Source organism: Bufo bufo, chromosome 3, assembly GCF_905171765.1.
Source record: "Bufo bufo chromosome 3, aBufBuf1.1, whole genome shotgun sequence".
NCBI classification, from domain to species: domain Eukaryota; kingdom Metazoa; phylum Chordata; class Amphibia; order Anura; family Bufonidae; genus Bufo; species Bufo bufo.
The window spans coordinates 212,910,551-212,924,895 of record NC_053391.1 but is presented as its reverse complement, the minus strand read 5'-3'; the positions used below and the strand labels follow the sequence as shown (position 1 = coordinate 212,924,895).

Below are 14,345 nucleotides of genomic sequence, written 5' to 3'. Positions count from 1 at the left end.
TTAGGACATGCCCCCTTCCACTCCTGAGCATAAAGGGATTGAAAAAAATGAAGGTAAAAATCGACTTCTGTCAGCTGCTGGGGTGGGAGGGAGGGTGACTTTCTCCCTGCAGCTCACACTCAGACAGCACAGTGCTGCTGTCTTAGAGTATGCTGTTCAAAAGGGCACACTCCTGATCTGGTTAGGCCACGCCCCCTCCCACTCCTCAGCCGCCCCCGATCCAGTAAAGGCAACTGTTAAGGGGTCGGGCCCCTGTGGAGATCACTGTCAAGCGGGTGGTATGCTGTGAAAGTCACTGTTAAAGGGGAAGGCTGCTGTAAAGGTCAAAGTTAAGGGGGTGGGCTGCCAGTGTTGAGGGGCTGGGTGCTGTAGATGTCACTGTTATAGTGGATAGTGTTGATATCTTTTAATAACACACGCAAACATTAAATGAAATAGATTAAATATACCCGAGCGAAGCCGGGTTCTTCAGCTAGTATAATAATATATGTAAATATATTATGGCTAAAAACTTATACATATAAATAAAAATCTGAAATTTTTCTGACAGGATTCCAACTCCTAAGCTTGTACATTAGAGGCAAGGATGTTAACCACTACACTATACAGCTACATGTTAACATGCACTCACTAAATCAGAAACTACTATGAGGTTTTACTGACATAGTTTAGTGTTCAGCTTTATAGCTGAGAGGATAAGGTTCTTGCCTCTAATGTACAAGCCTGGGAGTTCAAATTCGGGCAGAAACATTTCAGAATTTGTTTTATATAAATATATAATATATATATATATATATATATATATATATATATATATTTTATTTTTTATTTTTTTATTATTATTATATTTTTTTTGTAATTACACATTTATTTTGTGCCATACATTTTTTACAATTACTAAATAAAATATATAAATGTAATCTTTATTTCTGAAATGTTTGGGATTCAAACTCCCAAGCTTGTACATTAGAGGCCAGGACATTAACCACTACACTATACAGCTACATGTTAACCTGCACAGAAATATAAAATAATTCTTCTGCTGAATAGGAATACTCACTAAATCAGAAACTTCTATGAGGTTTTTCTAACACAGTTCAGCTTTATAGCTGAGAGGATAAGGTCCTTGCCTCTAATGTACAAGGGTTTGTGAGTTCAAATCCTAGCAGAAACTTTTCAGAAATAGATGCTAAATGACATTTAAATACATTGACTCGAGCACATGTGGTGTTCGGCTGAACTCTGCGATGTGCCAAGCATGTTCGCTCAGCACTACTCATTTCAATAATCCCTGATTCATTAAATTGGGGACAAAAAGGGCCGCAACTTAATACTAGTATGTGCAATTAACAACATCACCTACACGCTAGTGAATATGTATGCTCCAAAAATCTCATTTTTGAATACACTGATGAGGACAATCAAGACTGTAAGGCAGGGCAAGCTTATCCTAAGCAGATATTACTATAGTGGATAAATCCCACCCGCCGAATTGACACAAATCTCTCCTGCTTTATACACGCAGAGGAACCTAGTGATGTTTGGAGGGCGCAACATAGCTCAGAAAAGGGACTTCACTTATTTTTCACCATTCCACTTGTCCTATTCACGCTTAGATATGTTTCTAGTGGACAAAAATGTCCTGTTACACACTACCCACACAGACAATGGTCTGACCAGGCTCCTATTACTATAACTGTAGCAGAACAATACCAGTCCCAATACCAGGACGGAGATTGACAATGCTTTGAAAGAATACTTTCAATTTATTGCAGGATCAGTCTCTGGCCCTTTTACCGTTTGGCAAGCAACAAAGCCTTCCTGAAAGGCCTTCTTATTCAAATTAGTCATTTGGAAAATAAAACTAGAGAGAAAGAGGTAAATACCTCCCTCCAGAAACTTAGGGACCTGGAAAAACTAAATAAAACTCAGCCGTCAACCCAGAGATCTCTCGAGATTAGACTAGAAAGAGATAAACTGCGAGGATTGTTATTACACAATTATGAAAGAGCACTCTTACGTATACGATCTCGATACTACGCACAGGAAAACAAGGCAGGTAAACTGCTGGCAAGCAAACTGAAAGCCCAACAGGCCAAGTCTAAAATCACAATACATTTACACCCCCAAACAAAAGCTAAACTTACTGATCCCAGGGAGATAGCGGCTCAATTTAGATCCTATTGTGAGGGCCTATATAATCTCAAAAATGACACCAATCTCCCTCTCGAAATCCCAATTTAAAACCCTAAATAAACCCATTTCAGTTGAGGAAATTAGAACTCTGATTAAATACCTTCCCTTGGGGAAATCTCCTTGCCCAGATGGACTATCAAATGAGTATTATAGACTATTCCACCCAACTTTATTACCATACATGGCAGCAATCTTCCAAAGAACAGCAGACGAAACCCCATTTCCTGCTGAAATGTTAATAGCCCTCAAAGTAACTCTCCCAAAACCAGGTAAGGCAAACGACACGCCTCACGACTTTTGCCCTATTTTATTGTTAAGTTCCGACATTAAAATATTTGCTAAATTGCTTGCAGACTTGCCCAGCTATTACCCTCGCTCTTCACTGCAGACCAAGTGGGTTTTATTAAAGGTGGGCAAGCATCAAATAACACCAGGTGACTACTGAAGTTATTCAATTATGCAGAATCCAAAAGCACTGCCCTACTGGCAAGCACTCTAGACGCTGAGAAAGCCTTTGACTGTCTTTATTGGTCATTTGCGTTCTCGATGCTTCAAATAATGGGCCTCAAGGGACAGATCCTAAATTGAATAACTAGCCTATTTTCTTCTCCATCAGCTAAAGTGTTTGTAAATGAAGTGTTTTCTGACAGCTTTGACAGAAGCAATCGGTCCAGACAAGGCTGTCCATTATCCCCGTTATTTTTTATATTATTTGTGGAGCACCTGGCACAGTGGATCAGGAACTCACCTGAAGTGGAAGGGATTAAAATAGCGTCTAATACTCATACCATCACTCTGTACGCTGATGACATTATCCTTACGCTGACAAATCTAAGACAATCCTTGGAGAAAGCATTAGTGATCATATCATACTATGGAAGCCTTTCCTATTATAAAGCAAACAAAGCAAAATCACTAGCGCTCCCTATACATATCTCTGCGGGGGATCTTGCCATCCTTAAGTCCTCCTTCCGCCTGGATTGGAGAGACATAGAGATCGGGTATCTGGACAAAAATCTCTCCTCGCCCTGCTCTCTTCCATATAAGCAGAACTTCAACCCTCTATTAAGTGCAATTGCACAAGATCTTAACAGCTTTAGCATCTTTCATGGGTGGGTAGAGTTCAGATGATGACCCTACCCAAGATCATCTATAAGTTCCGCACATTGCCCATACCTATACCTGAGTTCTTCTTTAAGAAAGCTCAGGCTCTTCTCAATAAATATATTTAGAGAATAGGGCGGACTAGAATAGCCCACTCTCTCCTAACTAAAAGAAAAGAGGTGGATGGCATTGGACTTTCCTCGATTAAGGACTACTATAAGGCCACAGGACTCTCCTTTTTACCAGATTGGTGGTCACCCGACTCCAACAGGAGTTGCTTTCTGCACGCCACACGAAAACACTCTGGGTACAATTACACTCAACGAAAGGGAATCCTACTTCCACCCTTGTGTCAAACGCGTCAACATAGTTACTAGAAAGAGCTTTCGTAGGCCTAGATATGTCATCCTCGCGGTGGCGAGGAGTTACCTCAGTGGCTCAATTAGTGGAGGGGGAAAACATGAAGTCCCAGTCAGAGATTGGCCTGAAAATTGGTACACAACACTCTGAGGTCTAATAGGATTTTTATATCTTGTCATTCTCTCTTTTTTACACAAATTTTTGCTCTTTCTCCCCCCACCCCACCCCCTTTTAAGCTTGTGAATGCAAATAAAGCAACAGCAAATAACAGCAGTCGCATTGTGTTTAAACATACACTTTATTCAAAAATGATGCCTTAACGGGGGCAGATCCCTGTCTTCGTTTATACACACATGCTAATGTCTGAAGAAATAGTTGCTTGTTCTGCACAAGCATCCGGAAATGATTCATTATTGGGGACAGAATGCCTGTCCATTTTTATACACACACATGTTAATTGTCACTGGTTTGTTCTAAAAATTAAAAAAGCCTGGAAAAAATTATCTCCTTTTTTTGTGGATGTGGAAATGGTAAGGTATGTAGGGGCAATAACAGGCAGCAACAGTAGTAACAGCACGGCAGACATGGCAGTAGATGTGTGTGTGGCTATGTTGGATTAATAGCAATGGCGGCTCTCCATTCTCCAGTTGTAGCTCCCCATCCTCCTCCACTTCCTCCTCCATGGGACTTTGTCCATGTGGGTACCCAAAAACCTACAGAATGGTCAGCAAAATGCGGAAGCTGTTCTTATTCTACAATCCCTTGTTGCATCAGCCTTTTCTTCTCTAATATTGATATCAGAGGAATGACATCATTGATGCTCTAGTTTTCCCTACTAACAAATCTGGTGGTCTTTTCGAAGGACATGAGTATGAGATATGCATCTGTGTTGAACTGCCACTGCCTGATCTCAAAGCAACACGTGTTACTTACTGAGGTGGTCTGATGCATGATAGATAAATCATTCACTACTTTAAGCTCTTGTACAGATACTCCAGCATATTCAAGGTGGAATTCCAGCAAGTTGAGATGTCACGGATCAAGCAATGCAATGGCAGAATGTTCCTTCATTGCAATTCCAGGAAGGAAATCCTTGCACATAAGAATGGCTGAAATGCAAGGGCAGTCTCCTGGACATTTCCAGTACCCTCTGCAAGCCATGCAGAGAGCATGTGTTATTTCCTCCAAATTCTGCATGGTGACAATGTTCCTGCCATTGTCTCTAAACATTTTGCCCAGTTGGATTTGGTGGGTAGGCAGTCAGTGGGATGTTTGCTGCTTGATGCACTTTGTTAACTGATTGGCTGTGTAGTTACTCTCGCCCAGGCTGATCCCTTCTAACATAGCATATACACACTTCACGCTACACATATGATAGGACTGGGAGTGGAAGAGATGCTCTGCCCTGTTTTTGTTGGGGATGGGAGGATGTAATTTGATGAGGAAGTGGAGGAGGCGATTAAGTGCCTAGTTTGGAAACCACATTGACATAGTTATGGAGGTGTCAATAGAACCTGGCCTTGTTGCTGCGGTGCTGCGTTGTTTTGTGCTGCAAAAAACATTGACCCAATGGGCCATGAAAGAAATATACTGTACTTGCCTGTAACATGTGCTCAAGTGAAAATTGCAAGGAGTAGCCCACCTTCTCTGCCACATGACAGTACAAGGCAGGCATGTCTTTTTTTTTGAGAAATAATGGTGGCTAGAGGTCAGGCAGATCTTGCACATAGCAATGCTTTAGCCAGCACTGTGGAGAAAAACTGCCAGATGGGAGATACTCAAACAGAGGTAGTGATAGATGAGATCGGTTTAAGTCTGGAATGTTTTGAGCCAACCGTATTAGCAGTATCACCAGTTTCCAAGATTACCATAACGGAATCAGATATGACCCTGACAGTTTATGAGGTTTAGAGGTTTTGGCCGTACTTCGTCCTCAGATGTCTCTGGCTCCCAGTTCCTGTCCAACACACAGTCATTGTTATAATCCTCATCCTCCCTGACACGTATCATACTGTGATATGTGATTGTGGGCTCCCTGGCCCCCTCTAGATTACCTGCACTATATTTGCCCTGAGTGCCACTGTCACTATCAGTGTTCCTACTGCCACTACAGATATGCATGGGTCCCCAAACTCTGCCTGAACCTTCTCATCAAGGCAGTCCAAGTGCTTACTGTTCTCACACAAGTGATCAACAGGGAGACTCTTGAGTGTCTTATATACACATGGGCTTTTGTTGCCTCTTCTAAGGAAAAAAATAAGAAGGTGCCCCACTAGGAGGGGGCAGTGAAGACAGAAATGATGCAACCACAAGGATTTTCTGGGGCCACATAGAGGAGGAGCAGTAGAAATGCTGTGACCTCTGGCTCCAAGGCATGTTGTCAGACTCAGAGGTGACTTCAACATCATCCTGCTATGAATGAGTGGAGGAGTCAGCCATCCGTCCACAATGTCATCCTCTTTATCCTCAATAACAATGTGGCTTCTATCAGAAGCATGGGAACAGAAGCAATGAAAAAAATAGCAAATCGGCCATTTTGTCCCTTTTTTCCGGGATTTTTAAAATGACTTTATTACTGCAAATTGCTTATTCCCTATGGTGGCCAAAATAAGAATTGCAGAATGAATACTATCAGCCTTGTCAGCGAGGCTGATAGCATTCAGAACAACTACGCGACAGCCCCACTGACCCCAGACGGTGTCGGTAGGAAACCAAGACGCGTGAGCTTCTGGGTATTTTTGCCCAGTTAGATGCCTAAAGCCTTTAAAGGGAACCTATCATAACTTTATGCTGACTGTACTGAGGGCAGTATAAAGTAGTGACAGAAATGCTGATTTCAGCTAAAAGTAAGTGGTTGCCGAGAACAAGCATCATAATCATTGCAGCCCAGGCCTTGAAAAGAGTCAAATCTACCTGAGAAGAGTCCTGGTTATTCATGAATTCCTGCTCTCCCTGCCCACCTGCTGATGATTGACAGTCTTCTACCTAGTTTTCTCTTTTTCTCTCTAGAAGAGAACTGCCAATCATCTGCAGATGGGTGGAGAGCAGGAGATTATGAATAACCAGGACTCTTCTCAGGTAGATTTGACTCTTTTCAAGGCCTGGGCTGCAATGATTATGATGCTGGTACTCATCAGCCACTTACTTTTAGCTGATGAGTAACACACCACTGAAATCAGCATTTCTGCTACTACTTTATACTGCCTTCAGTATGGTTAGCATAAAGTTGATGACAGGTTCCCTTCAATTACCGCGATCGGCATTATTGCTGGTCAAGGTAATTAGCACAAGTCTCTGCTGTTTGAAACAGCAGAAACTTGCAGGCTATGACGCCCGCTGCATGTGCGAGTAGGCGCCATATACGCACATCTCTCCAGCGCTGTACATATATGGCGCTGGTAGTGAAAGGGCTAATGAAAATGCCCAATTACAAGCAGTAAAAGAGTGATGCTGCGGATAGTGTTTGTGATGTTTTCCTTGAGTTCATCCAGGGTATGTGAATTGTTAGTGGGCACTTTTTTTTTAAAATTTCCCCAAAGAAAAAAATAACATGTGGACAAGTCTGGGGAACGTGGTGGCCATAACCCCTTGCTCACAATTTGCTCCCCTTTAAACAGTTCATGAACTGATGCCAGTGAGTTTTAGGAGGCCCCCCCCCCCACCCCCCATGAAATTAAATGAATTATAAAATAGAATTACATTAATATAATTTAAAAGGGTTTTCCAAGTTTTTATTTTTATTTTACTGTGATGACCTATCCTCAGGATAGGCCATCAGTATCTGATCAGTGGGGGTCCGACACTCTGGATCCCCGCCGATCAGCTGTTTTGAGATGGCACCAGTGCTCATATGAGCACCACGATCTTCTCGCAGCTTACCAAGCACATCACTGTACACTGAATAGTGGCTGTCACTTGAATGGGGCTGAGCTGCTCATAGGACTCATGACACATGAACGTGACATCACTTGGCCTAGGAAAATTAGAGAGAATGCCACGGTGTTACTGCAAGTGCAGCTGCCTCATCAATCAGCTGATCGACGGGGATCCCGGGAGACGGACCCCCACCGATTAGATACTGATGACTTATCCATTAAAAGAAATCTTCTAAAACCCCTTTAAATCTGCTATGTGTTTTGCTTTTGATGGAAGAAAACACACCATAAATGCAGGTATGTTGTTGCAAAAACCTCATGCGTTTTTTTTTGTGAGGATTTTTGCTGCATCCAAAAATGCAGCACAGCCGCAACCTGTGACTTTCACACATCTTTGCTGCATTTTGGATTCTGCAAAATAATAATAATAATTTGCATAAAGAAACGCATGCGGCTTTTGCAACAGCATATCAAGTATGTTGTTGCAAAAAACCCTGCCGCCACATCCGAAACGCAGCACAGTGGCGACGTGTGGCAGCACCCTCAGAGGAGAATTTTTTTTTTAAATATAAAAAGATATAAAAATTAAAATGACCTCCCCTTTCCTCAAAATTGCAATAAAAATAAAGAAACAATAATAAAATAAAAAAATCATAGGCATCGCTACATCCAAAAATAACATTAGAAAAAGTTAAAGGTAAAAGCACCATTACTGCAAGTATGTTGTTGCAAAAAATATAAAAAATTTATAGCAGAAATGGTGAATGGTGTAAAAAAAAATTAAGGGTCAAGAAAAATATAAATGTGGTATTGGAGTAATTGTACTGACCCAGAGAATGAAAGGAAAAGGTCGGTTTTACCGCATCGGGAATGCCATAAAAACAGAATTTCAGCTTCCCACTACATCTTATGCAAAATATAATTGTGTCATTAGAAAGTGCAACTTGTCCCACAGAAAACAAGTCCTCATATGGCTATGTGAACAGAAAAAAAAAAAAAGTTATGGCTCTGGGAAGGCAGAGAATAAAAAATTTAAAGAAAAATCCAAAAATGGAAAATCGCCATGTCAGGAAGGGGTTCCAGCTATGATACTTATTCATCTACATTTACAAGCATATCATACATGTGTGTGGGGGAGCTGAATGAGCATTAAATGTGTGTGGCCACCTTTAGGTCTAACATGACCCTGAAGAAGGACTATGGGACACATTTATTAAAACTGGCGTTTTAGATTCCGGTCTTAATCTGTGGCAGTGGATCTGCTGGAGTTATGAAGAGGTGCATGCATCTTCACAACTTTGGCGGATCAATCGCCATTTCTAAATGTAAGACGGCTTCCTAGCCTAGTCTTACATTTAGACCATTTTCTATGCGTGAATCAGACATAGAAAATGGTAAATGAGACAGGCCTACCAGCCCGTCCCTTTCGCCACCATGCCCAATTTTAAACCTGGAGTGAGCTGGGAAAAGTCGCAGATGGTGGCCAACTGACCGCTGTGCTGCCATTTGCATTTGAAATACGCCTAATTTAGGCATATTTCAGTATAATAAATGACCCCCTTTATATGTGATAAGACCCATATACTGTGATCATTGTCTACCTTGGTTAAAAAAAGCACGTCATCCTACCGTACTCCATTAATCAAAGCTAACTATCCTGTTTTAAATAATTAGTTTTCTTTATCTAGTTTCACCTAACTGAACAATTCATTAGCATTTATTGGCCTTACAGACACAGAATGCATTCATTTCCACAGCACATTAACATGCCCACAGTGTCATCTCTGAGATGGAGACCTTTTTTTTTCCAGCATGCTTCATATTTCCAACAATTACAGGTCTTCCTGTAAAGGCTAGTGCCTGTGTTAAATATTTATCAAGATGGCCGCACAGCCTTATTATAATTTTGTGTGGATTATTGATGAAGATATATTTAGGATTTGATGAATCAGCTCTCCTGGGTTTCTAGAGAATTTTATTTTCCATAAACCAAGGATTTATCACGTCACTCACTGAGTCACTCTCCGGCCCCGCACACTTCATTAATAACAGAGTCATCCACAGATCTCCATAACAGTGTCCTCCACAGATCCCCCTATAAGTGTTCTTCACAGGTCCCCCTATAAGCGTCCTCCACAGATCTCCATAACAGTGTCCTCCACAGATCCTCTTATAACACTGTCCTCCACAGATCCCCATAATAGTGTCCTCCACAAATTCCCATAACAATGTCCCCCACAGATCCCTCTATAAGTCTCCTCCACCTATCCCCATAACAGTGTCATCCACAGATCCCCCATAACAGTGTGCCATCCACAGACCCCCTATTAGTTCAAAATCCACAAAAAGCACACCATTTAGTTAAAAATATTTCATTGTATTAATTTCCTCCTAAAAAACCTGCGTCTTATCATCAGGTGCGTCTTATAAAGCGAAAAATACGGTATATACTGTATCTATCTACACTTGTATTGAGACCATATCAAACACATTGGGCATTATTTATCAAAACTGTCAAGCAGAAAATACTTTTCTTTTGAACAGTATGTATCAACATGCTGAATATTTATGAGTAAACCTTCTGTCCTGACCCAAGGGTGCCTATTGTACAGTATATGTGACATCCCTTCTTTTTCCTGGTGGCCAAGCTCGCTAGTCACTGCTGATGCAGTTCTTATTATCATACAGTGCAGGGATGGCCAACCTGTGGCTTTCCAGCTGTTGCAAAACTACAACTCCCAGCATGCCCAGAGTGCCTATAGCTATCAGCCTACAGCACAGCATAGTGGGAATTGTAGTTTCACTATAGCTGGAGAGCTGCAGTTGCTAGGCACATTTACGTGTGCAGTTCATTAAAAACTGAGGCATCCAACTTAAAATAATTGCATTTATTAAACAATATAGTACTTTGTGAGTATAGTGTGCATAGATTTCTTAACTAATTGAAGATCATTCTTAAGAAATTAAATGATGGGATCCACGCTCTCAATCGCTGTAGTATAAAGTATTATCTTTCTGTCTTAAAGGAACACTTAACAAAGAAATTGCACGTAAAAATAAAATAAATATCTCAGCATTTCCTCCCTTCATTTCATCTCATATTACAATTGAACTATATAAAAAAAATGTGTGCCCCAGGAGCTCATCTGTGCCCCCTTCTAATCATTGCCCCATCTGGCTGTAAAACAACTGGCTTAATGAGGACATGTCATTACAAAATGCAGTGCAATCTGAAGGCAGCATTTTATAGGGCAGGAGGAGCTGAGCAGACTGATATAAAGTTTTGTGGGAAAAGAGTCAATAAAACTTGTTATTTATACATTTACTGCATATCTCTGTCCCTTCTGAGCGCAAGATGGCTGTTATTAGTGACTGATAGCATTCTCCGTGCAAGTGTGTATACAGAGATAGCCGTCAGTCACTGATAGCTGTACACAGGGGAGGAGTTATCAGGGATTTATAGCATTCTCTGTGTAATTGTGTATACTGAGATAGTTGTCAGTCACTGATAGCTGTACACAGGGGAAGTTTTATCAGTAAATGATAGCAGTCTCTGTGTAAGTGTGTATAAAGAGATAGCTGTCACAGTCACTGATAGTTGTACACAGGGGAGGTATTATCAGTGATTGATAGCACTATGTGTGTAAGTGTGTATACAGAGATAGCTGTCAATCACTGATTGCTGTACGTGGGGGAGGTCTTATCAGTGATTGATAGCATTCTCTGTGTAAGTGTGTATACATAGATAGCTGTCAGTCACTGATAGCTGTACATAGGGGATAAGTTATCAGTGAGAGATAGCACTGCGCGTGTAAGTGTGTATAAAAGATACAGCTGTCAGTCACTGATAGCTGTACACAGGGGAGGTATTATCGGTGATGGAGAGCATTCTCTGTGTAAGTGTGTATACAGAGACAGCTGTCAGTCACAGATAAGACAGCTCCTGTGCACAACTAAACTCAGAAAGAGCAGAGATTTAAATGTATAAATTGCAAGCTTTGCTGAACCTTTTCCTATAAAACTATGTATCACTCTGCTCAGCTACTGCTGCTTAATAACATGCTGCCTGCATATAGCATTGCATTTTGTAGTGACAGGTTATCTTTAAGAAGAAGAAATACAAATTGTTTAGCCCCTTTCCTTTGCTAATCCCTGCACCTTAGCCAGCCACCAGCCAAAGATGGAACTGATCAGTTAAAGATTAATAGCTGTTTACTCTGCCGGATTTGTAAGGCCTCTTGCTCACGACCGTTGTTTTGGTCTGCATCCGAGCCGCACTCTGTGTGCTGTGCGCATCCGTTGCTCCGTTCCGTTGTCCGCAAAAAAAATATAACCTGTCCTATTCTTGTCCGTTTTCCGGAAAAGAATAGGCAGTTATATAAATGGCTGTCCGGGCCATTCCGTTAATTGCGGAACGCACACAGACGCCATCCGTGTTTTGCGGATCCACAATTTGCGGACGCAAAACACACAACGGTCGTGTGCATGAGGCCTAAAAGAGAGTTTGCAGTTTGGGTTCGCTCAACACTAATCCTAACACAAAGTTCGGGTCCGTACCGAACTATGTGAGTTCAGGTACCCTGACCCGAACAAGAACTTTACAGCAAAAGTTTGGGTTCGAGTTCGGTGTTCGGGCATTTAATAAAGCTTGTTGAAAGGCTGCAGAGCAGCCACTCAACAAGCTTTTAAGCTGTGGGCACTTAGAAACCATCACAGCCATGCCTAGTAATGGCATGGCTGTGATTGGCAGGTGCATCATGTGACCCAGCTTCTATACAAGCGGGATCACGTATAGCACCGCCCATCAGCTCTGAGTAGTGCAGGGACAGGAAGCAGGCAGCTGAAGTGAGGGAGTGTGTTAGGAATCTCATCTGGCTATTTATTCTGTGGATGACTTATAGTGATTTTTTTGTGGGTGCCATACACCAGCTTTGCACCCCTGACACAGAAATATAATAATTAATCTGGCTGTTAATTCTGTGGGTGACCTATAGCGATCTTTTGTGAGTGCAATGCACAATCTTTGCACCCCTGACACAGAAATATAATAATTAATCTGGCTGTTAATTCTGTGGGTGACCTATAGTAACTTTTTGTGGGTGCAATGCAACATCTTTGTACCCCTGACACAAAAATATAATAGTTAATCTGTCTGTTAGTTCGGTGGGTGACATATGCCAATTTTCGGTGTAAGGTACACCTGCACTGCATACATGACAGAAAAATTAATATAGCTAATCTGTCTGTTAGTTCAGTGGGTGACCTCAAAGAATGAGGAGAGCATCAAATAAGGGACATGGCCTTGGTCGTGGTGCTGCTGGTGTTGGTGAAGCTCCTGTTGCAGGGAGAGGAAATGGTCGATCTGTGCCAGCTACCCAAATGAAACCCCTTCCTCAGGTGCGCGTAGGCGACAGAACGTTCAGTGTTATTTTGTATACCTGAATACCGGTGTACGAATGGTGAGGCCAGAACAAGTAGAGGCGGTAGTAGATTGGGTGGCTGACAGTGTCTCCAGTTCCTTCACATTGTCTCCCACCCGGTCCCCTGCTGAAAGCGCAGAGTTGACACCTGCAGCCCATGGGCATCTGTCTTTCACCTCACCCCCTTGCAAATCAGGCAAGCAGCCTGAGCCCCAAGTCATGCAGCAGTCTCTTATGCTTTTTGATGACTCTGCTGGCAGGGTTTCCGTGGGCCATCCACCTAGCCCTGCCCCAGAATTAGAAGAGATTGAGTGCACTGATGCCCAACCACTTATGTTTCAGGATGTGGACATGTCAGGAACACTGCATCTGATGATGACGAAACACAGATGCCAACTGCAGCTGCTTTCTGCAGTGTGCAGACCAACAAAGATGGCAGGGGTGAGGAGTGGGTGGAAAATGATGTGGAGGATGATGAGGTCCTAGACCCACAGGGATTCAAGGTAATGCGAATGACGTGTGCAGTTCGGAGGAAGAGGTGGTAGTCACACAGCACTGCATACGTGAGAGGAAAATTACCAGCCGCACAGCAAAAGAGGGAGAAGGATGCAAAAGCAAGTGGTTGTCCACTAGCCAGTACACATGCTACTGCCCACCGCACCAAGGGACTGAGCACACCAAAGCCAGCTCCAAAGAGTTCCCTGGCATGGCAGTTCTTCAGACAATGTGCTGATGACAAGACGCGAGTGGTTTGCACGATGTGCAATCGGAGCCTGAAGAGAGGCATAAACATTCTAAACCTGAGCACCACCTCCATGACTAGGCATCTAAATGCAAAGCACAAGCTGCAGTGGAGTACACACCTCAAAAACCATGAAAGATCTCAGGCTCCTCCTGCTCACTCTTCTGCTGCAGTCTCGGCCTCTCCCCCCCCCCCCTCTGGAGTGACAGTGGCACCTGCCACCCCGCAGACAGAGGATGTTAAGCAACATGCTGGAACAGTAAGTGTGCACACGCCTACACATACTGACTGATGGGTCTGCCCCATTCAACTTCTGGGTCTCCAAATTGGGCACATGGCCTGAGCTTGCCCTTTACGCCTTGGAAGTGCTGGCCTGCTCTGCAGCCAGTGTATTGTCCGAACGTGTGTTTAGCACGGCAGGGGGGGTGATCACAGCTGCCTGTCCACAGCCAACGTGGACAAGCTCACGTTCATTAAAATGAGCCAGGCATGGATCCCACAGGACTTGTCAGTACCTTGTGCTGACTAGACAAGTATACCGGCCGCACCCAGCCATTGTTATACGCCAGCGCCCTTTCTGTTTGCGTTCTCTTTTCCATTTCCCAATGTTTTGGGGCCTTCCTAAATTTATAAAAAATAAATAAATAA

General features: G+C 42.7%; 1 protein-coding gene across 1 annotated transcript in view; it reads left to right on the top strand.

Annotated features, from left to right (window-relative positions):
- Positions 1-14,345, top strand: part of SYT6 (synaptotagmin 6) — a 653,770-nt gene that overhangs the window by 122,263 nt on the left and 517,162 nt on the right. The gene's annotated exons all lie outside the window — the stretch shown is intronic.